The sequence below is a fragment of the Notolepis coatsorum genome, assembly GCF_963971535.1.
Source record: "Notolepis coatsorum genome assembly, chromosome: 6".
NCBI lineage: Eukaryota > Metazoa > Chordata > Actinopteri > Aulopiformes > Paralepididae > Notolepis > Notolepis coatsorum.
The window spans coordinates 97,624,507-97,649,326 of record NC_140170.1 but is presented as its reverse complement, the minus strand read 5'-3'; positions in this window follow the sequence as shown (position 1 = coordinate 97,649,326).

The window sequence follows — 24,820 nt, the reverse complement described above, 5'->3', positions numbered from 1 at the left end:
GCAGGAGGAGGAGGAGGAGGAGGGAGAGGAGGAGGGGGGGAGGGGGATGGAGGTGACCTGGTTTAGACGGCAGGACACGCTGACACACATTACAATAATCATTTTCACCAATTTGGTGAAAATGTCTCCATTGGAGGAGTGCACACACTTACACGACGACACATGTTGTTCCTCTTTTCACTCTCTGGAAATCCATCTTTCCATTTGCACAAGGCGCTATTCTCTTGTTCCATTGTTTCTCGCAGCATACAGCGGCCTGACATATATTTTCTATGTGATTGCCAAGACATTCTCAAAAAGCCACTTTCATATAAAATTATCTTTTTCAATTGTAACCCTCTAGGCGAGAAAAACAAGTGACAAAACCACCGCCATGCCACGCTGAGGAAGGGGGATGGGGGGGTACTTCTGGGTTTTAGCACAGCCATTCCTGACTCGAGTGTCTCTCTCTCTCTCCCCCTCCCCCCCCCCCCCCCCCCCCTCTCTCTCTCTCTCTCTCTCTCTCTCTGTATCTACACAGATACAAAACCGCACACAAACAGGCTAGGAAACATAGGGTTTATGCGTCTCAGAGAAGGGGGACGGCTGTGTGAGAAAGAAAAAGCACACAAAGCCGCCGTCTTCCATTCATTTGTCTCCGGCTCGACGTGACGGAGAGATGAAGGCGCGCGGCAGATGCTGTTGCTACGCGAACGCGTCGCTCGAACGCGAGAAGCACCGGGAGGAAGTGGTGACGATTAGATGGTGAATCAAAAAAGCGCCGACTTCCTTTGAGACACCCGCACTGTCGCCCCTAACGAGTGATTGTGCACGAAGCAGGGACGCAACAATGAAACATAAATCTGTCATCGTGGAACATTGATATCTGTCGACGAGTGGGGCCAAGGGGGGGGACGCTACATTCAAACAGGGCTGAAAATACATACAGAGCGATGAAATAACTGTGTGTGCATTCTGCGTTGAAGACGTGAGGTCGGGACAAAGTGCTGCCTCGCCTGACAGGCAACAGTTCAGGTTGTGACATGTACCAGTAGCAGTGGGCGGGACAGCGTCACTCCATACTCAGCGGCACCATCACCTGCTGATGCAATAATCGGTGTTTACAGTGTGATGTTGTTGACCTAATACATCAACCCCCCTCTCCCGCGTGCACGTCCCCCCCCACCCCCCCACCCCCACCCGCAGCATACGTACAGTGTGTGTTTGTGTGTTTATGTGCACTCTTTGCGCATGTGGGTCCTCTGTTGACCTTTCTGTGGCGTATGCGACGAGAGGGCAGCGGTGATCTGTTCCGTCGCTCTGTGTGTAATGTTGTCACGACTGTTTTTCTGAAGCGAAGGGGCGACTTCCCTTTTGAAGGTTAAACAGGACTCACCTCAGCAACTTCTCCCCTGGCTTTATTGGAAGTTAGCCGGCCAGACGCTCTGCGATGAGCCGACCGGCACGCGGGAGAGTCTTTGGAGTGTTGGTAAGTGTGGCCATTCATCTGTCTGTGTGTGTGTGTGTGTTTGTGTGCATGTGTGTCTGCGCATGCGATAATGTGTGTGTTCGTCAGTGTGTGTGTGTGTCTGTGTGTCTGTGTGTGTCAGTGTGTGTGTCTGTGTGTGTGTGTTCGGCGATGTATGTGTGCGTCTGTGTGTGTGAGGTGTAATAGCTTTGCTGCAGGTTGTAACAGATGGTTGCTAATGGAGGTTCATAGATCTGAATGACAGGGGCCAGGGGAATGGGTGGGGTTTACAGGGGGCGGAAGTGATGATGTGTGTGTGTGTGTGTGTGTGTGTGTGTGTGTGTGTGTGTGTGTGTGTGTGTGTGTGTGTGTGTGTGCGTGCGTGCGTGTGTGCGTGCGTGCGTGTGTGTGTGTGTGTGCGTGTGTGTATGTGAGCAAGAAAGTAGAGCAATAGATGAAGCCAACTGGTGCTTCCAGTCCTGGGGGTGAGGAAGAAGGGATGATGTTAATTCATAGGGGCGTGTGTCCATACTGTGCTATTTGGGAAATATATATATTTTTGTAACATCTAAGAGGGTACATTCATTCCTCGTCTGGACTATTTTCAAAGCCATAGGTTCTTAAAGAGATAATATATTGTATGCGTAAACTTAATAATTTCATTAAAAAAACAAGGACACAGTATCATAGATGCGAAGCATTCTAATTAGTGGTGGGACTTGATTAAAGAATGTATAGTTAATTAATCGAAATGAATCGCATTTTAAACGCATATCAATATTTGATGCGAAAAGCTAAATTTTTCAATTTTACTGGATTTTGGCATACGAGTGAATCAATGAATATACATTATACATACATTTAAGCAGCAAAATCTAGTTTATTAGCTACTACACAGACCAACAGTCAGATCAATGCCATTTTTAACAACGTTTTTGAAATAATATACAGTATACGTATATAGTGCAAAGGACCTTTTCTCTTTTGAAAGGTAACATTCCGAAGTCTCTTACACAATAAAGAAAAATCACTTTGAGTGCTAATGAAATAGAGTAACAGAGGTTTGAACACACTGAAGTAAAGGTTTTGTGTACTCACATTCTGTTTAGTGGTTGCCAGATGCCTGTTTTTAAGTTCCAGCTGAAAGGTAGGAGCAGGAAAACATAACGGTTCCATAGCCTGAAGTCTTATAGTGATACAGGTCCAAAGTTTATAAAAATCCCATGGAAAATTTGTTTTTGTAATGTGTGTACTGCAATAATTCTGCGTGATTATCCAAAATGGCCGTCCACTGCCATTAATTTCGTCTCTCGAGTAAAAACAAAGGACTTCTTTGTCTTCTTGTGTCACCTTCCCCCACTCCCAGCGCCCGGCTGGGATCGCTTTCGGGGCAGACGCTCCTTGGCTACAACGGTGGTCAATCATTTTCGCCATCAGCTGTGACTGGTCACTGGTCAGTTCAGGACCGTTCACCTGACGTGGTCACTCATCTGAACGGCTTGTCAAATGACCCTCGCCAGATGTTTCGTCTTGTAACTCAAGAATGGAATCACGCATTGGTTGATCGGCAAAAACGAGAGCAAAGTGCCGCGACGTGCGATAAAATACGTAATTTCTTTATGATTTCTGTAGTTAATTAATCTAAATTAACGCGATAAGGTCCCAGCCCTAATTCTTATATATATATATTGAACGCATGTTAGCTACAGTGTAAAGTCAACACAGATCAGAATGTCAGTAACTTAAATACATAGCTAACGTAGCTACAGTGTAAAGTCAACACAGATCAGAATGTCAGTAACTTAAATACATAGCTAACGTAGCTACAGTGTAAAGTCACCACAGATCAGAATGTCAGTAACTTAAATACTTAGCACATCATCAAAGCGGTTGCATCATGAAGAAAAGTTTACTCTAAGTGACAATTAAATACACATGCCCTAGGTGAGCGAGAGCCCTTTCTCTCTCTCTCTCTCCTCCAAATACTTAGCTAACGAAGCTATAGTATAATAAACACGGCTCAGAATGTCAGTAACGTAAATACTACGAGCTTAGTTTTGGACAAATAAAGAAATATGCTGCCTTATAAACACGGCCCAGAATGACAGCAAAATGTAATGGTGATAAACCTAACGTAATATTTTCTGACCAGGAACGTTCATACCGTGGTCTGGGTAACCTGTGTCAATGTTTTGTGGAAGTATGATTGATGTTGATGTCAACCTATTACTTATGGGATGCCACTAGGGGGCAGAGCTAGGTGTGAGTGACTAAATGAATGTTAGTTGGTCTTGGTTACATTGCCAACATTGTCAGAGGTGCTACATATCTAAGAATATATTCTATAAATGTTGTTCCATTTCAACAAACATCAATATTTTGGTGTTTTAATTATCATTATTTTTCACACATATTTTGTTTATTTTAATCCAGTAATACATTATAGAGATCTTAGACAATATAACAAAGTTTGGAATATCTATGTTAGCTGCAGATCTTGGAGGAGGTGATTGTTTGAAATCCCATTCATTCCCCCATTGACCTTTCTCATTTGTTAGCCACAGGTATGGTAGCGTAAGTCAATGGGATATGAAGCCATTTCTTTCAACGCCACGTTTAGGCCATTCCATTTACTTGTAAGCTCTAGAAATACTTATACAATTCAATATACATAATATAATGTAATACATATAGGCTGATGATTGAATGAGAAATGGTTTCATACTTCATTGACCCACATTAGCATTGTTAATAACAGGCTGGTGCCAAGTTTCTCAGAAATCAAAACGCCAGTGAGAAAACCTTTTTGATTATCATGGAGGGAGGCATAGTTAGTGGTCAATAGGATACACGTCTAAAAATACTGAACCCTCCTTTTAATCTCAAAGGAACACGCAAAAGGAACATTTGGGGAAATTAGCTTATCATCTTCTCCAGAGAGAGACAAGAAGATAGATTTTCAGTTTCCTCTCTGTGCATTCAGTAGAAAGCTATCTGGCTGCATGTTAGCTTAGCACAATGAATGGAAGCCGACATGGCCGGTTAGCCTTCGGGAGAGGTGTTAGTTGGACAATGCCTAAGCTAACCGGCCATATCCGCTTCCATTCATTGTGCTAAGCTAGGCTAACTTGCAGCCAGATATCTTTCTCAAACGCACAGAGAGGAAACTGGTATCTCACTTCTTGTTTATGTTTATGTTTATTAGGATCCCCATTAGTCATCATCAACGTGTTGACTATTCTTCCTGGGGTCCTCACAGATATACACATACACAGGGAACAAACTTAACTTTTTGACTCACCAGCCATTTGGCTGGTAGATTTTTAAAAGTACCAGCCGGGCAGATTTTTTACTAGCCAAAAATTATAAATAGCTTTTTAGTATATCGCCATGTGTTATTATTACATATAATACTCTCATATGCTATTTTCAATTAATATCATAAACAACATAAGGAATATTAGCATAATTTTGAGTGAACTGAAGGAATGAGTCAGTGTTAATAGTTTTAAATGCAAATAATTTATTGAAACATAGAAGTGGGGTCGGGACACACATTTTATTTCTATTTTTTAACTGTTTTAACCATGTAGTGTAGCACTTTGGGATCCCAGTGAACAAAAAGTGCATTACAAATCCAATCTATTATTATTATTATTATGTGTGGCTGCCACCCTGGCGGACATCTGTGCAGCGCTCCGTGGGCATAGATGTCCGAGGGCTTGCAGCAAGCCAGAGTTTAACACAGTTTCAATCAATCAATCAATAACAACATTAACCAGACTCTCGTTGCGTCTATTCTGCCAACGCTAACGTTACCTCTCATTGTGTATTCTACCAAGCAAACCCGGGTTTAACGTTACCTCTCTATATCGGCTGACTGTAGTATTAGGCTAATAACAACAACAAACTTAACACATCAGCGATCTTGTTGTGACACTAAACTCTCCGCTCGTGGTAAATTGGGTTGATGTCGGTTGTTTCATCAATAAATAAGGCAGAATACACAGTGAATCCATTCTTTTTTGTTTATTGCACTTGGTTCTGTCGCAAACAAATCCTGAATGAAATGCATCATTAGCGAGGCAGTAAAGATGGCGGCGCGGCGTTCTGTTCAGAGGCTACAAAGTGTGACGCGTCGAGTAGGGGGTATCTGCAGAGCCGCAGAGCCAGGCTGGACCAATAGGGTCGCTTGGAACCGAGTAGGGTATATCTGCAGAGCCGCAAGCCAACTTTATTATTATGATAAAAAACAGCGGTGACGCGGTATTCAGCCTAACTCTGCGGTGAGCGTGATGCAACAGCGATCGCGGCAGCTCTAGCCGACGCATGCAGTGGATTTTGTTGGCCGCCAGATGGCGCCCAGGCCTTAATTTATGACGGCCAAACATTAAATCTACAAGCCTGTGGCGGTCGGCGTGTGACTAATTTGTACCCTGCACATACAAATATGAAACATTCATATATCACATACATAATGAATAGAATATAAAACATAGGTGAATCCATTTCACCATACCTTTAAAAAAAACACAAAGTAAACAGAAGAAGTTTGGATAACATGGCTGCAGCTAGACTCATGCATGACATATTGATTTCCTTCCGGATTATGGCTCCTTTAAGTTTATTTTTTAAACTGTCCTTGTTTTCCGTCCGTATGATATGTAATGGGATCCTATTCCAATATCTTATGGCTCTATACATTGCAGTTTTCTTTAGAGCGTTGGTTCTAGGCAGAGGTAGGGTAAAGCGACTACTTGAAGCATGTCTGGTATTATGGTCATGTCTATCATTGGTGGATAAAAGCATAGAATACAATTGAGTGGGTTTACCTGAGGTACAAATGTTCTTTAAAAACCGAATCAAACTGCATGCTAGTCTCTCGTCCACCCTCAACCACGACAGTCTAGCATGCATTCCCTCCACACTATTCCTTATAGAGCAATGAAGAGTGAGTCAGGCAGCTCTATTTTGAGTGAGCTGGAGTTTACTAAGCTCTTGCTTTGACGCGCTAGACCAAATTGCTGGGCAGTAGTCAGGATGGGACAAGACTAAAGATTGTACTACCATTTTAATTGTTGTATTTGTTAGGAGGCAAGCATTTCTTCTTATTATGGAGATGTTTCTACTCATCCCCATGGTAGCCATGTTATTAATCTGAGTAGACCATAATAGTGCCTCGTCAATAGTTACACCCAACAATTTGGCCTCCTTCACTTGTTCAATACCAGCGTCTTGTAATGAGAGACTCTATGCTCCGACCTTAAGGCATATTTAGAGCCGAGTGTCACGTACATGGGTTGTTCATTATCATTATTGCCATATATTTTAACACCATGTAACATCAGGGTAATATATTATTTGTGTTTGCTATGTGTGGTGTCGTGTCATCTCCTAATCGCCTGTTTCTATTCACAGATGCCACTCATCTCCCTGATTGGATTGGTTGCATCTGATTGGTACACCTTCGAACAGGCAGTGGAGATGGGTGGTTAATAGAGTGGAGATGACACACATCGGGGCGCCTCTCTCTGTCAGTTGCCACTGATCAGAGTTTTTGTGAGGATTGACCACTGTGGAATTGATACTGTGCTTATCTACTGCTTCGTGTGGACTAAAGTACTAGTATATGTATGTAGATATTGTTGGCCTCTGCGCCACTCCTCCATTGGAGTAAGTATTCTCTTGTTGGCTTTAGGCCTAATTCCACTGAGTGTGGAATTGTACCTTTGGTACCTTTGCTGGGGGTTTCCCAGTACCAACCTCTGGCTGGTTGGTGAGTGTCTGTGGGCGCTTATTTAGTATTCTCCTATACCTCACTTTGTCTGTTCTCCAATTACCTTTTTCCCTATTTGTTTACATGTTTGTGGGTTGTTTTTTCCCTTTGTTGCCTAATCAAATATCAGTGGAGGTTTCAAGCCCTACCCTGCATAATAAATATAATTTACTATTTGGATCAACGTCTTGTGTTCACTTTATTACCTGCTCGGGACCTTGCTTAAGGCACTACTGGAGGGGCTGGTTTTCACATACAGCCCGCTCCAGCTTATATTCTATATTGTCATTAGACATTACTATGTGACACCGAGTATAAGACATTTTGTTTTTGCTACATTTAATTTGAGTCTGTTTTCAGTTATCCAATTCTAAATCATAAATAATTGACTCTGAAGTATCTTATTCACTTGTTCTGTGCTCTCAGCGGATGCATATATAGTTGTATCATCAGCATAAATTGCCATACCTGCACTTTTCAATACGTAAGGCAAATATAGAGTAAAGGATGGGTCCAAGACAACTTCCTTGGGGACTACCACACTGGAATGTTACCATATTTGACATGGAACCATTAAATATAACACATTGTTGTCTATTAGACAAGTAGCTTCTCATCCAGTCCATGGCAGTGTCTTCAAACCCATATGTGTATAATTTCAATAATAATAGGTCATGATCTATGATGTCGAAAGCTGCACTGAAATCCAAGAGCACTGTACCCACAACTAACTTCCTATCGATCAGTTGTAGCTAGCTATCTGTAAGAGATGTTAAAGCAGTTCCTGTAGAGCAGGGGTCGCCAATTAGGTTTTGCCGCGGGCCAGATTTTCCCCAAGCCGTTGCTTGGCGGGCCAGGATCAAAAACAATGGCTAATTTAATATACTGATATTGAAAAAAGACAAACGTTTTTCTCTGGTCTGCATCCCCCCAACAACCGTGTGCACTGCGCCGCACTGCACTGCACCCACTCTGCAATCCGCCAAACAAAGTTCTCACTCATCCATTCATTCATGAACAGCTCTCAGCTGTTGCAGATCAGCTTAACAATTGTGTGTATTGCGCCGTACTGTATTGTACCCATTCTGCAATCTGTTAAATAAAGTTTTCATTCATTCATTCATGAACAGCAGATCAGCTGTTGCAGATCACCGCGGCGGGTGATGAACAGATCAGAAGACAGAATGCATGAAAACACAACTCACCATACCTTGTTTGTTGTTCAGTCCTCCAAAATCCCTGCTAATGTTTGAAACATGTCACATATCCACTCGCCGCCCTCCAATTCCAGATTGGCGTTGAATGCAGCTACTTTATCTGCCAACTTGAACACAGTTGTAATAACAACCATTTCCTCGTTGTTGTTGTCGCCACATATTATGCAGAGAGGACGTCGGCTCGGCACGCAAGAATCACCGACCTGTTGCAATAAACCCGTATTTTAAGTATGGCTCCTGTTTATTAAAAGAAGCGTTATATTTCCCTGTTGCATTTCCCTATCCAAAGATGTTTGTTTTGTTTTTTAACACATTTTGTTACTCGCTCCATCTCGAACGCGGAAGTGAAAGTTCGTTAGGGACTATTCCATTGGTTCTCCCAGTCCACGTGACCATTTCTAGCATTTCAATTGGCTATAGTGCTATTGATGACTACCGGTAGATAGATACAGCTTCACAATAAAAGACACCCTGGCGTCCCGAGTGAATATTTCCTGCGCGTAAAATAAATATCATATTCTCAAAATAATCTGACGGGCCAGAAATTATTGCTGGCGGGCCAATGTCGGCCCGCGGGCCGCCTATTGCCGATCCCTGCTGTAGAGTATCCTACTTTGTATGCATGCTGGAAATCAAAATTAATGTTGTTTTTGTTTAAATACTTTTGAATCTGCTTGAAAACAATTCCTTCCAATAACTTACATATTACTGGTAAAATACTAATGGGCCTACTGTTTGAACCTGTAAATGGCTCTTTACAGTTCTTTGGTAGTGGAGTTACTTTTGGTATTTTCCAAGGCTGAGAAAAGACCCTCTCTTCAAAACATAAATAAAATATATAGGATAGTGGCTTAGCCACAAATTTAGTAGCAGTTTTCCATTCAGATTATCAACACCGCAAGGTTGTGGTTTAAGTGCTAGGAGGAGCTTTTCAATATCATTTGGGCTTGTGCTCCTGTGTTTAAATCAGCATTTCTTGTCATACAATATGTTTTTTAATTACAGAGTCTGACAGAAGACGATAAGCAAATTTCCCCAAATGTTGGCGTGTTCCTTTAAGAGTCTGAACTACAGGACCTGTGGGCTATGGCACATTTCCGCATAATGCAAGGGAGAAGTGTTGAGCCCTTTTGATACGATGTCTGATGTTTTTCATAGTCAAATATATTAACTGATATTGTAAATGTACATTTGTCTTGTAACCCGTTGGTGTAGATTTATTAAAGGAAGTATCATAACTTCTTCCTGAACACTATCAGATGAAATAGACCAGGACCCAAAGACCCCCCCCCCCCCCCCCACACACACACACATTTTCTTGAGATGGACTGATGGAGTCGCAGAACAAATTTGTTAGAAATTTGATTTCATTTTACCAACCAGGGTACCAGGTGAGTTGCGAAGTTATCTCTGCTATTTTTGCCCAAGGAGAGCTCGGCCTACTTCCCCTGTTCTTCCCTGATGGGACCGGAGAGCTATAACTGCCTCTACAAAGGCCTGGAGGAAATGGAAAACAAAATTACCTTCTTTTTTTTTATCCACTTTTTCTCCCCATTTTCTATTATTCTCCCATCCCAATTTCGTATTATCCAATTCTTCCCTCCCCTGTCTTGAACGTTGCTAGACTATGCCTCCCACTGGTCGGTTGTAGTGAGGACAGAAGCCTTGCATCACGTGTCCCCTCCGGTACACGAGGAGGCAGCCTGTCGCATCTTTTCACCGCAGCAGCTCGAACTCTCAGTGGCGAGGAGTAACGCGTGGGAGGCTCACGCTGCCCCCGCTACTTCCTGGTTCCGCCGCACCGCCGTCACCAAACCGACCTGTAGGAGTCGCTGTCCACAACGTCCAATCCCCACCCACCGGCTTTCCCACCCTCTAACACTGCCAATTGTGTTAGTATGAACAACCGGCCAGCCGGTAGCAACGCCGAGAGCTGGGCTCGAACCCAGCGTCTCCTGCGTTAGTGGCGAGCGCCTTGCCCACTGCGCCAATCAGCCGCCCACAAAATTACTTTCTTAAGATTCCCATCTTCCTGCACAATGGTCATAGTTAGTAACGTCTCATATGTGCGGCTGAAGAAATCTTGATCAAATGCGCGTGTACAAGATGGCGGCTCGCTCGTAGATCTTCTCTTTTCTACCTCAAATTGAACCTTAAATATGCTTCTGATACAATGTTCTTACGGTAAGGTTGCTATGCAATTGCTGGGTCTTGTGTCATATTTGATCTGCAACTTCTAGTTTGAAAGTTTGATCAGAAATCTTAAAAGGACTCAAATACATCCCCTTTAAGTCGATAAATGTAACAGTAAGTGTTTCTCTGGTTGTCAGACACTCTTCATCATGTACCAATACCTTGTTATCAACAATGTCATAGCCTTATTATTGTAAATTACGTATTTATACGAAGTGATAAAAATTTGTCATGATTGTTGAGACAGTAGTTTTGTCTAATCAATTGTATACGCTTCTTTGAGATTCTTTAATGGTTTTTAATCGAATCTCTCTGCAAGTGCTTGAGGGCAAATCTCTTGATTTAGAAAAATGGAAACAAAACAAAAAAATTACTTTCTATTGCATCAATTTATGAGTTTTATATGGATATAACTATATAATTTATATGCCCTACATGAAAATTAAATACATACAGTATACATAGCACCCCGGGAACAATATGTTTTCAAATTGTATCATCCGAAGATGGTAAGTTAGAATGTTGTGCTCATTCATAGTTAAATAAAGTGATTTAGATACAACATTGGCTGTTCAGAAATGTTCAAAACAGAGTGATATGGTTCATATGTTGCTCTGTCTTCTTCTTCGGTATATTCACAAACAGATCTCACCTAGGCAGGCAGACCCCACGCATGTTAACACTCTAATTGGTGCTCGGGTTGATTAGTTATTCAAACCATCGGACCCCGCAGCAGCACTGCTCAGGCATTATGAGGGCCTTGTAATTCATTAAGCTCCTGAAAGCCAAGGGCTATCCACTATTACTGAGGCACGGTATGCCTCAGGGAGGTTCATAGTGGGAGCTTAGATCAACTTTTAATGCTATGACGGGGGCAGGATGCCACGTCAAACACTGATATCACAGAGAGGGACGGTTCACGGGGGCAGTCTTCTATAACTGCGGCTATTTTTGGATGAAAGGAGCATTTACTGTCTTTTCACAGAATATGATTGCCAACAGTTTCCAATTCGGCAGACTTTGACTTCTAGTACTAGTACTTTTATTTTTATTTATTTATTTCGCACCATTTCAGCAAAACAGTAAAAACATTGGGTCTCATTCCCAAATATTTTCCAAAGAGTTCTCTTGGAAGACTTATCTTGGAACCGACTGAGACAGAATCGACGACAAGTTCACTCTGAGTCCCCAACGTGTGGGGAAGATGTCTTAAGTGGCTCAAACGATCACAGCTGAGATGCATTCTGAAACATGAACGTGCATCCCCGTTCAGGTCATTTGCATAGAAAACAACGCCTCCAGAGCTCCTTATAAGGCAACTAATGATGCAGCCATGCAATAGCCCAATGCGGACACGCTTTGCGACCGATCAAAATGAGATTAGATTAATGTATTGTCATCATATATAGTACAGCTCGTGGTGCACCTGACGCAGCGCGCGCACGCACACACACACGCGTGCGCGCAGTACTGTATAGCCTACGCGCGTAATGAATTAACGCAGTATAGGCTTATATTATTCTATGACATGTTTTATTAGGAGATCGCAGATACAGTCCACCAGTCCGCTGCCCGACTCTGGCGCACACAAGACTTATGGAATATTAATGCAGTCTATTTCCACGCGATTAGCTTTAGTTCTTATTTATTTATTTATTTATCCACTGTCATTTCAGTGTTAGTGTATAGTAGGCTACATAGTGTATTTCAGGGTTTAGGCAATACTTAGAACAGATTACATAGTAGGTTGACGATGTAGGCTATTATTGAAGCTCCCTTTTGTCTTTCTGATGGGTATATATTGCAATGAATGATACTGTAAATGTTATTAGTTGCTCTTTGAAGAGAAAAGATGTAACGGTAGATATTTATTTGTTTGGTGTAGAAGTATGGGCACCTGTTAGACGGGTGTAACTGGGTTTACTAAATTCTCAAAATGTGTAAAAAAAAAAAATAATGAATTTGTTGAGGTCCTAGTCTGGGGGAGGGGATGGGGGGTCTGGCCTAGATTTTTTTTTATTTATTTTTTTATATTTATTTTTATTTTGTATTTATTTTTCTGTAACTCGGGGAGGGGGGGGGGCAGTTGGCAGCATTTCCTTTTGTATGATTGTTGAACTGATGCTGTAAAAAAAAAAATAAAATAAAAAACCAATAAACATATTGTTTAAAAAAAAACATAGTGTATTTCAATATCAGTTTAATTGATTAATGATATATTCGAAGGAATGCAGGTTTATAGCTAGATCAAACAAAGGTCTGTCCCATTGTATACCAATCAATGGGATATATTGCATGTTGACCTGCATTCTTTCAAATGTATAATTAATCATTAAAACAGATATGTAACAAATAAGAAATACTAATTCCACAGAAGGCATTAAATTATTATTATTTTCAATAATTTCACAATAATTGCATAATTGTGTTTGAATATCTGAGTAATTAAAGTAATTATACATTTGTCCAAAATAGCTGGTTCAGATATGGTTAATCCAGCTGCCCTGTGATCAGATGAATCCATATTATAAATTTTTCCGACATCAAATGCGTAATTTCTTATCGTACAAATATTGTCATATTTATTTTAATTATGATTAAGTAATTAATTCTAAGGAGGCCTGTAGCGTTGACATGAAGGAATCACTATGATTCCTCCCAAATAAAGCCATTAAGTGACTCGACTACTAACACTGACAGAAGGAACACGGGGGAAACACGGGTAACAGGGACAGACGACACTGACTGAGGTGTGAACTTAAACACACAAGGGGCAATAGTAAACAGATGAGGACCAACTGGCCAGGCGGGAGACATGGAGACATGTGAGGAACACACTGGGGACATCTGCTGGGGCTGCAGGGGAACAAGAGGAGAGACCGGGGGATGCGAGGGAGAGAGAGCAGAACAGGAGCAGGAACAGGCGCTGGAAGTCACAACCGTGACAGAGACATAATCGCTGGCTGCCGGTGTTGCCGTTCACTGAGGGCTCGCCAGCTGCTGTCGTTTGAAATGGCAAAAACTTTGGTTTTTTTAACACTACGGTAGAGTTTCAGGTGACTCAGATAGCTCAGGGATTTTTCTTTTATAATAGAAAAGGCAGAAAGAAAGGTCATTATTGGAGCGCGCCGACCTACAGTATAATACAAACAAGAGCACGGTTGACTGTTGACTAAACAATCCTTCTATATTAGTCATCATACGCCTACATTCACCCTGCCGTTTCTTTATGTTCACACTTCAAGGCTTAAGATTCAAGATTCAAGAGGTTTATTTATCACATACATACCAGGGCAGGGCATACAGTGAAATGCGGTTGGCCATGCCCGCTTCGATTGTGCAAAGAATACAATAGTAAATAATAATAAAATAAGTAGAATAGACATGATAAAATAGACATGTTACTGTAATAACTCCTGAGATAGTTGCAATACAATGTTGAGCTATGACTTAAAGGCAATGGGTCCTATGTACACTACTATACAATAGTATACAATACTATACAATATACAGTTTTACTTCTATGTCCCTATGCTATACTTGCTATTACTAACTATACAAAGCAAAATTCTTAAAGTGTCCTTTTTTCCCTTCCTTTAAAGTGTCCTTTTCTTGTGTGTTTAAAGTGACCTATGCTGTGAGCGAGTGCAGAATGTGTGTTGTGTGTGTGAATGTGTGTTGTGTGTGTGAATGTGTGCTTGTGTGTGGAGAGATCAGTGTTCAGTGTTCTGATGGCCTGAGGGAAGAAGCTGAGCCTTAGTGGTCGATTCTGATTTATTGCTCAGATCTGATCTGTTTCGTTTGGCTGTTCACATTATTATATATATATATATTTTTAAATGTGACCACTATCAGATTCCAGTGTGAACTGGACACGCTCCTGAACTGACCCACATGCACAAATGAACAGTAGCCTAAAGGAGATAGGTGTAAAAGATTGTGACAAATGTCAATCTAGAGCGTAAAAGTTGCATGACTGTTCAGACTGTGGTCGCATTGCAAGAGATCAAGATTCAAGATTCAAGATTCAAGAGGTTTATTCATCACATACATACACAAGACATATAGTGAAATGAAGGTGGCCATGCCCGCTTCGATACAAAAGGCAATGAGTCCTATGTACACTTCTATACAATGTACAGTTCTACCGTATGTCACTATGCTATCCTAACTATACTATACAAAAACATCCAGTTATGTTTTTTTTTGTTTTTTTTACCTCTTAAAGGGGAACTCCAACATTTTGGGAAATTAGCTTATTTAACATCTTCCCTGGAGTTAGTTATTTTTGTTTTTGTTTTTGACGACTGCATACTTTTTTTGCAAACCAAAATACTATACTTTATACTTATAGCACATGCATAAGCCTGGTCTCTTTTGAAAGATAACATTCTGAAGTTTATGATACAATAAGGAAAGATCACTTTTAGTGCTAATGAAATAGAGTAACATAGGTCTGAACTTGAGTTGTAGAAAAACTTGTTACTCAAGTTTTTCTGTAGTAGTTAGTAGTCCAGAAGTAGTATTTCCCCAGAAATTTGTATTGGCTTAAAAAACTCCCGAGACCCATAGCCTGAAGCATTATGTAGTAAATGTCCAAATTTCATAAAGATCCGTTCAGAAATGAGTGATTAGGAGTGATTTTGGTAAACTGTGTACAAAAGAAAAGCTCAGTTTTCTCAATTCATTCTGCGGTTTTTCTCTTCCTGTTTTCGCCTGTGAGTTTTTCACCTAGATCCCTGATTTGTACATCCCCAGTTGGGGTATCACTGGAAAGCCACACTCATTGGCTACAACCCTGTACAATAATTTTCGGGATCGCCAAATGATTGACGGAACTAGAGCCCCAAGAGTCGGGAGTAGTATTTGCGCAATATCGTGTACTTTGCACAAGCCTCAAAACCTCTTAACGGATTTTGTCACCTGAAAGGGCTATCGACAGGCAACAAATAGGGCTTTAATTCGATATATATATTGTATTAAGAAATATACTTAATATATAATATATATATTAAGAGGTCACCAAATTGCCGGTGAGCAAATCGTCCTCAAAAGGTTGCAGCTTAAAAGGTGACCTTTTTTCTTTCCTATAAAGTGACCTCTTCTCATGTGATCTGACCTGCATCTGATTTGTGCTGTTCACACTGTTGTGAAAAATCTGATCTGAGTCACATAATGAGCAAATAAATCAGATTTGGGCTACTTTCGTCTGCAGTCTCACATACAGCAGAGAGGAAAGAGCCATGCCACAGCTGAGTGATTGTGTAAGCCTTATTTGTAGGGTTAGTGGCTCTTTAAAAGACGGAGGGCTAAATTTAGCTGTTTTAAGTGGGTGATTTGCGCCATGGGCCTGTTCAATTAAAGCCGTGCGCTGAAGCGCCTTGAGATCCCGCTGGGATGACGACTCAAGTCATCGACCAACTGTCTTCTCTCCAATGAGCCGGTTAGGGGAGAAAAAACATTGCTGATTTATATTTCTTAAAAAAAATCCCAAAAAGATTTGTTCATCATGTTAGTCCTAATCTAGACAAAGTATGATTAAACATGACAATTATACAAAAATGATTTGCATTGCTGGAATAGTGTGCTTTAGACGTGCTGATGTTTCCCTGTATTCTGATAGTGATACAAGGTCGGCTCAATGATTTGACTTGACGTCCGTGATCCTCATGAGTAAGACAGTCCGCAGCCCCACCCTGACACCACGTGCTTCACCATGAGACCACCACGCTTCACCACAAGACCAGCGCGCTTCACCATGAGACCACCACGCTTCACCACAAGACCAGCACGCTTCACCATGAGACCACCACGCTTCACCACAAGACCAGCACGCTTCACCATGAGACCACCACGCTTCACCACAAGACCACCACGCTACACCATGAGACCACCACGCTTCACCATGAGACCACCTCGCTTCACCATAAGACCACCACGCTACATCATGAGACCACCACGCTTCACCATGAGACCACCACGCTTCACCATGAGACCACCACGCTTCACCATGAGACCACCACGCTTCACCATAAGACCACCACGCTTCACCATGAGACCACCGCGCTTCACCATGAGACCACCTCGCTTCACCACGAGACCACCTCGCTTCACCACGAGACCACCACGCTTCACCACGAGACCACCACGCTTCACCATGAGACCACCACGCTTCACCACAAGACCAGCGCGCTTCACCACGAGACCACCACGCTTCACCATGAGACCACCACGCTTCACCACAAGACCACCACGCTTCACCATGAGACCACCACGCTACACCATGAGACCACCACGCTTCACCACAAGACCAGCACGCTTCACCATGAGACCACCACGCTTCACCACAAGACCAGCACGCTTCACCATGAGACCACCACGCTTCACCACAAGACCACCACGCTTCACCATGAGACCACCTCGCTTCACCATGAGACCACCTCGCTTCACCACGAGACCACCACGCTTCACCACGAGACCACCACGCTACACCATGAGACCACCACGCTTCACCATGAGACCACCTCGCTTCACCATAAGACCACCACGCTTCACCATGAGACCACCTCACTTCACCATGAGACCACCACGCTACACCATGAGACCACCACGCTTCACCATGAGACCACCTCGCTTCACCATAAGACCACCACGCTACACCATGAGACCACCACGCTTCACCACGAGACCACCACGCTTCACCATGAGACCACCACGCTTCACCACGAGACCACCACGCTTCACCATGAGACCACCGCGCTTCACCATGAGACCACCGCGCTTCACCACGAGACCACCACGCTACACCATGAGACCACCACGCTTCACCACGAGACCACCACGCTTCACCATGAGACCACCACGCTTCACCACGAGACCACCACGCTTCACCATGAGACCACCGCGCTTCACCATGAGACCACCGCGCTTCACCACGAGACCACCGCGCTTCACCATGAGACCACCGCGCTTCACCATGAGAGCAGCACGCTTCACCATGAGACCACCGCGCTTCACCACGAGACCACCGCGCTTCACCATGAGACCACCGCGCTTCACCACGAGAACACCACGCTTCACCACGAGACCACCGCGCTTCACCATGAGACCACCGCGCTTCACCACGAGACCACCACGCTTCACCATGAGAGCAGCACGCTTCACCACGAGACCACCACGCTTCACCATGAGACCACCACGCTTCACCATGAGACCACCTCGCTTCACCATGAGACCACCACGCTTCACCATGAGACCACCACGCTTCACCATGAGACCACCGCGCTTCACCATAAGACCACCACGCTTCACCATGAGACCACCACGCTTCACCATGAGACCACCACGCTTCCCCATGAGACCACCACGCTTCACCATGAGAGCAGCACGCTTCACCACGAGACCACCTCGCTTCACCACGAGACCACCTCGCTTCACCATAAGACCACCACGCTACACCATGAGACCACCTCGCTTCACCACGAGACCACCACGCTTCACCACAAGACCACCACGCTTCACCATGAGACCACCTCGCTACGCCATGAGACCACCACGCTACACCATGAGACCACCGCGCTTCACCACAAGACCACCGCGCTTCACCACAAGACCACCACGCTTCACCATGAGACCACCTCGCTACACCATGAGACCACCACACTACACCATGAGACCACCGCGCTTCACCACAAGACCACCACGCTTCACCACAAGACCACCGCGCCAAGACCACCTTCGCCATGAGACCACCGCGCTTCACCATGAGACCACCACGCTTCCCCATGAGACCACCGCGCTTCACCACAAGACCACCACGCTTCACCATGAGACCACCTCGCTACACCATGAGACCACCTTGCTTCACCACGAGACCACCACGCTTCACCACAAGACCACCACGCTTCACCACAAGACCACCACGCTTCACCATGAGACCACCTCGCTACGCCATGAGACCACCGCGCTTCACCATGAGACCACCACGCTTCACCACAAGACCACCACGCTTCACCACGAGACAAATGATAAACTCATTTTGTTTAGTCCATGGACAGAGTAATGGAGAGTTGAATTTGTCTGTACCTTTTCCCCCACTGAGGTACAAACAGGTGTACACAGTTTTAGGTTATGTTCCTGGGTTTGATAAGTAGTAGTTGTAAGTGCTGTAGTTGCATACATTGTGAATACCACTCAATACACAGGTGTACCTACCTACAGGTATGTGCCTGAGTGCCGTGCATCGCGAGTGTCTCAGTGAATTATTAATGGTTGTAACATGATGATAGATGACTCGGAGCAAACACCCACACCACCACCACCACCACCACCCACACCACCACCACCACCACCATCACTGTCCCGGCCATGTCGTCTTGGTTTCGATGGACAGGAGGAGACCGAGGCCCACGCAGGACAACTGATTCATCCTGTCAAGCGTGCTTGTTTTGCTCTCCCGTCCGGTCCAAGCTCCTGCCATCTCCAACCATCACAATCAGCACGACCGGTGAGTCACGGAGCATCTCCGTCAACCACCCAGCCCACTCCACCGTCACCCCCCGCCACCCCCTGCCACCCGCCACCCCCTGCCACCCCCCCCCCCCCCCCCCAGCCACCCCCCCCCCCCCCCCCCCGCACTGACATCACGTCACACCCAATTTGAACTTTTAAAAGGCACACTTGCAGCAAAACCAGCGCCACACGAGCATACACTGTGCATTTGGGCCAAAAACACTGACGGATCTCAAAATACTGCCACCGTCTAAATGTTTACATACATTTAATTTGAAGCCTGGAGCCGGAGAGCGACTAAACGACACAAACAAACAAGTGTGCGTTGTTTAGTCACGATCAGCATGCTGCCCTGACACTGGGGTGGTAATGACATTCAATATACAGTCAGGGCCTCGCTCACCCACCTCTCTGTCTCATCCAAGTCTAAGTGGCTGGGCATCTGAGCCCTATGTACACCTATTTAAACATCCCCGTGAAGTGCTGTGTGTGTGTGTGTGTGTGCCTGTGCATGTGTATTCATTCATCCATCCCCCCATCTGTCCACCCATCCATCCATTCATTCACCATCCATCCATCCATCCATCCATCCATCCATCCATCCATCCATCCATCCATCATCCATCCATCCACAGCAGTGCCGAGATGTCCATTATTCCTGAGAGTGGTGAAGGGAGAGTATAAAGATGTGTATAATTGGATTAGACTAACCTTAGTCCCCTCTCTATTCCATCAGGCCTCTCTGTGAAATCCTCAACTTAAGAGCTTTGACAATGCTAGTTTTTGCTGTGTGCTTCCGCGGCTGTTGGGAATATAACATTGTTATATATATATAACATCCTCTGTCTGTACAGCTCCCGGCCTCATCTTGCCTTTCTCCCCACGGCTAGAAAAATCCCTGCAGCGAGCGCGACAGAGTGGGGGGGGGGGGGGGCGGGGGGCATACAGCCGGTCCTGACTGACAGCCTCCTTCCGCCCCCTGTCTTTGATTGACAGCTTACACAGGATGTTGTGCCGTCTCAGCTGGTTCCAAAAAGGGGCCCCAACTCATCTCTGGCTGGCTCTTGTATGTGTCTATGTTTGTGTGTGTGGGGGGAGGGGGGGGGGGTGCACATGCAGGTGCAACTCAAAAGATAGGAGGAGTGCAGGAAGAGAGAGGGGTGCTCAGATGGGTTGGAGAGGTCTGTCTGTCGTCCTGCGTGGCTTTGTGTACATGACAGCTAACATGGGGCCGTTCTCTGTTCTCGCTGCCTGCGCTGAGTTCAAATGCCTGTCAGAGACAGAGGGCTGCCACACTTACACACACACACACACACACACACACAAAATGCAGACTCCATCTACAAAGTAAAATGCACATGCCACACACACACACACATATACACACACACACACACCATACACACACACACACTCATTCACTCGAACACACACACATACAATACCCTCACTCAAAGACACATATACACACTCATTCAAACACACAGACACGCCTACTCCATCAAACACACCACACCACAGGCCTGCTTTCCACCATGCTTTCCAGCATATCAGTCTCTCTCAGGGGACCCTGATGGAAACAAGACAAACGTCTTTCTCAGGTCTGCATCCCCTTAACAATTGTATGTATTGAGCCGTACTGTATTGTACCCATTCTGCAATCTGTTAAATAAAGTTTTCATTCATTCATTCATTCACTCTGACTGCTTCAGATTCAGAACACTCTATGGCAGCTATATACTATTTGTATGTAATTTTCAGTATGTGATCTGTTAGTATGCAAATACTGTATGTGAAAGAGATTTGTATGAATATTAATTAACACTTTGACTGCCTAAAAACGCTTTACAGCGTCATTGCTGGCCATGCTAAAGTTGCCGGGGGACGCTGTACAGCGTCCTTATATCAATATTTCAAAAATCTGGAATCGGATTCATATTCCCCCTCCGCTGGCCTGAGATTCACCAGCAGGACCCACTGAGCTCTCTGGCGGTTCAGGAGCGCCATCTGGTGGCCGATCGGCGCAACTGCTTAACAGGAAGCGCAGTAGAGGTTTTGCTGGTCGGCCCTATTGCTTCCGGCCACTCGAGATAGGTTCCGGCACTCTAGCTTGTCACACTAGATAGCGATCGATTGCCAATAACTCGATAAACAACATGATTTGGACGTATATACCATTATACAAGCTGGAGATGGACCGGGTAATAATATATCCCATAATGATAAAATTTCTACTCGACGATGATCGCCCAACGGCGCGCGGAGACTGGGGTGAGTTTCAGCGTGTAACGTTACCATCTTCGATACTAACTGCTTTTATCAACATTTGACCCACATTAGATGATTGGTATAACGCTGCCCACGGAATTATAAACGCCCCCTCGCCCATCCGGTCAACATCAGATGACGTGTAGTAACTTCTAGAAGTACGTCTAGTTGGAATTTTTTATATCGCGCTGATTGCCATCAAACTGTATTTCATCATCAATATAATGCATTTGGGGCTATATATCACGTTCTGGAGAAAGTTGCAGAAAGAGATGAAAACATACTTATACATTAGACCATACTTTACTATGAATATGTGAATGAAAAAGTTTAACGTTGCTACACAATGAACAATACATATAGGACTTTGAATGGGCCCTAATAATGGCAATGTAGCAATAGAATTTAAAAAGTTATAGCCCTGCAAAGAAGGGGACTTTCTCCATAGACAAATAGCGCTGGCAATCTATGGTATATCATTAATTTAACCCAAGGCAACCAAAGTGTTAAAAGTATGATTTTTGAAGTATGGAGTGGATTAAATTTTTTTTTTTTTTTTGTCTCGAACATACAGTTGCTACGTAATCATTTCAATCCCACACTTCTTTGCGCCAGGTCATTTCCTGTGTTATTTCTAGTTCCTGGTCATTGAATATTTCCCAAACATAAAACAAAACAATATAGTGGCCACTGAAGCATTGTGTGTTTCTTGGCAAAACTGTCCTGAGAAATCTCCTCCTGACTGCACAGCTAGCACATGGAAAAAGCCAAAGGGCCAAACTCACATGCATAACCAACACCGCTGCCAGGATAATTGGTCTCCCACACCCAACCTTGCAGATCTAAACAATATGGTCATTGCACGCATTGTGACCTCAATAGAACAGGACATCACACACCCACTTAATCACTACCTGACCCTACTGCCCTCCGGGTGCAGGTACAGAACACTGGGGTGCAGAAGGGCTCGCTTTGGGAAAAGCCTGATCCCTGCAGTCATAGCCGCCTTACAGTAAACAAAAGGCCTGAGTGTGTACTGCTCTCTGTTATTGTATGTTTTACTGTGTGCTGTTGTTTGTGCTGTTTGATATGATGATGTTGTATGTACTGTTTGTCTGATGAGTACAGTGCTGTGAAAACTAAGTGGTGGGTGTGAGTAATCGATTGATCGAATACTCACAGCTATGAGAAAAGTCTATCTTAAATTTGTGTTTTAGACTTCGCTCTTTTATTTTGAAAACCCCCGACCGGAAGTATTATTGTTGACAACTTGTGTCGTCCGGTTCTGTGCTTTGAGCTAACGCTAGTTAAACTAGCTACAATATTTGTCTTCCTTTGACTTGTTGAAAATGTCTAGGATACAAATGTTGAGGTTCCGTGTGGACGAAACGTGCATGCATACGATAAAATACTTTGGGCGGATACACCCAAACTCGTCTCCATGTGGACATGGAGAAGTGGGGTCGGGACACACACACTGTCGAGTCTTGACTTTAGGCACATAGCGGACATTTACGCATATAACGTAGAACATTTGCGCATATTTCTGCGGTCAAAAATTGTTAATAAAAGTTAAGACGTATATGTAGTACCTACAGTACTTACTGGTCACAGGCGTCTTCAATAACATTCGGATGGTAATCCATTTTGTGAATACATTTGTTGAAACAACATATTTGTTGGCAGATGACTCCTTATAAACACTACTATCTAACGTTAGCAAGCTAAGCGTGCATAGCTCGACCTGTGTAACGTTAAGTAACTTGTGTTCCTCCACGAGTAATCGATCACTACTCGAGTACATCATGTGATCAATCTATCTGGATTTTCTTTAAAAATGCCCATCCCTAAAAAGTACTGAACAGTAAGCTCCAACAGTATGTAGTATGATGTACATACTTGTTGTAGACATCAAATAAATCTGGATGCAGCATCTCTCTCTCCATACATCGTAGTATAGGTTCTTCTCATTACCGTACATCCTAGTGTATGTTCTTCTCATTACCGTACATCATAGTATAGGTTATTCTCATTACCGTACATCATAGTATAGGTTATTCTCATTACCGTACATCGTAGTATAGGTTCTTCTCCTTACCGTACATCATAGTATAGGTTATTCTCATTACCATACATCATAGCATAGGTTCTTCTCATTACTGTATGTCATAGTGTAGCTTCTCTGTTGAGCTCATTAAAACAGATGGCTAACGGGGAGGTAGTGTACAGTTTGACTGGAGCACTCAACATGCTGCATAGACAGAGCTCATTAATACTGAATGGTCCCAAATGTCTCACAAGACTGAGAGATAACTGAATTGGAAGAACAGAGAGAGAAGAGAGAGAGAGAGAGAGAGAGAGAGAGAGAGAGAGAGAGAGAGAGAGAGAGAGAGAGAGAGAGAGAGAGAGAGAGAGAGAGAGAAGAGAGAGAGAGAGAGAGAGAGAATATCTTTTGTTACAAAAGCAAACTGAAGAACCCCAGGGCTTCACATAAGTAAGGGTTTAATTTCATATCAGCAAAATTCCATCCGTCCAAAAGGAAAATTGTATGCGGAAATTTGCTCTCGTCAAAGGGGGGATACTCCATTTTGTTTATCAATCTGTCTTTTCCTTGACATGCCACTAATTGCTCCTCGAGCTGCTTCCATAGATCACCGTCCCCAGGCGACCCATCATTGTAACTGGCCAAAAGAAACAAAGATTTCCTATAACCCCAAATGGTCCTGATGACACACCTAATAACACCACTGTGGCTCAAGCCAAATCCACATTGAACTGCATTGTGAGGTGTGGTGGATTCCATCTTAGTAACTATTAGTATTTATAGTCAATTTGCATTTGTTCATCATAAACATAAACTACAGTATGGCCACCCGAGGGAGGATTAAAATGGGTTGCACAAATAATATGCACACACACACACGCACGCACGCACGCACGCACGCACGCACGCACGCACACACACACACATAAAGACACACACATATACTGTAGACACACACAACCTCGCCCCTTCCATACCCCCCACACACACACCCACAGACGCCACAGAGATAACCGTGTTGCATTTAAACCTTCCGAATATACGGGAGAAAACATTTGCGTATATAAATACCCATTACAGGCGGTAGGAATTGGCCGGAATATAAAAATGCAGCCAAAAACTGCGACGCCAACACTGAGTACGAGTGTGAGCCCTCCTTATCTTGCGGGCCGCATTAAGACTTGGCTTCCACTTCACTCCACTGTGTGAATAACAAGTCTGGCTGAATTGATTCACCTGGGGGGGGGGGGGGGGGTTTGTGAAAGAATTCATAACTTTGGCTTAAATGAAGTACATTAACTGTTACTATTTTTCTTCCTTTTTCCTTTTTATTTAACGGGGGCCTGTATTCCATAATGACATAA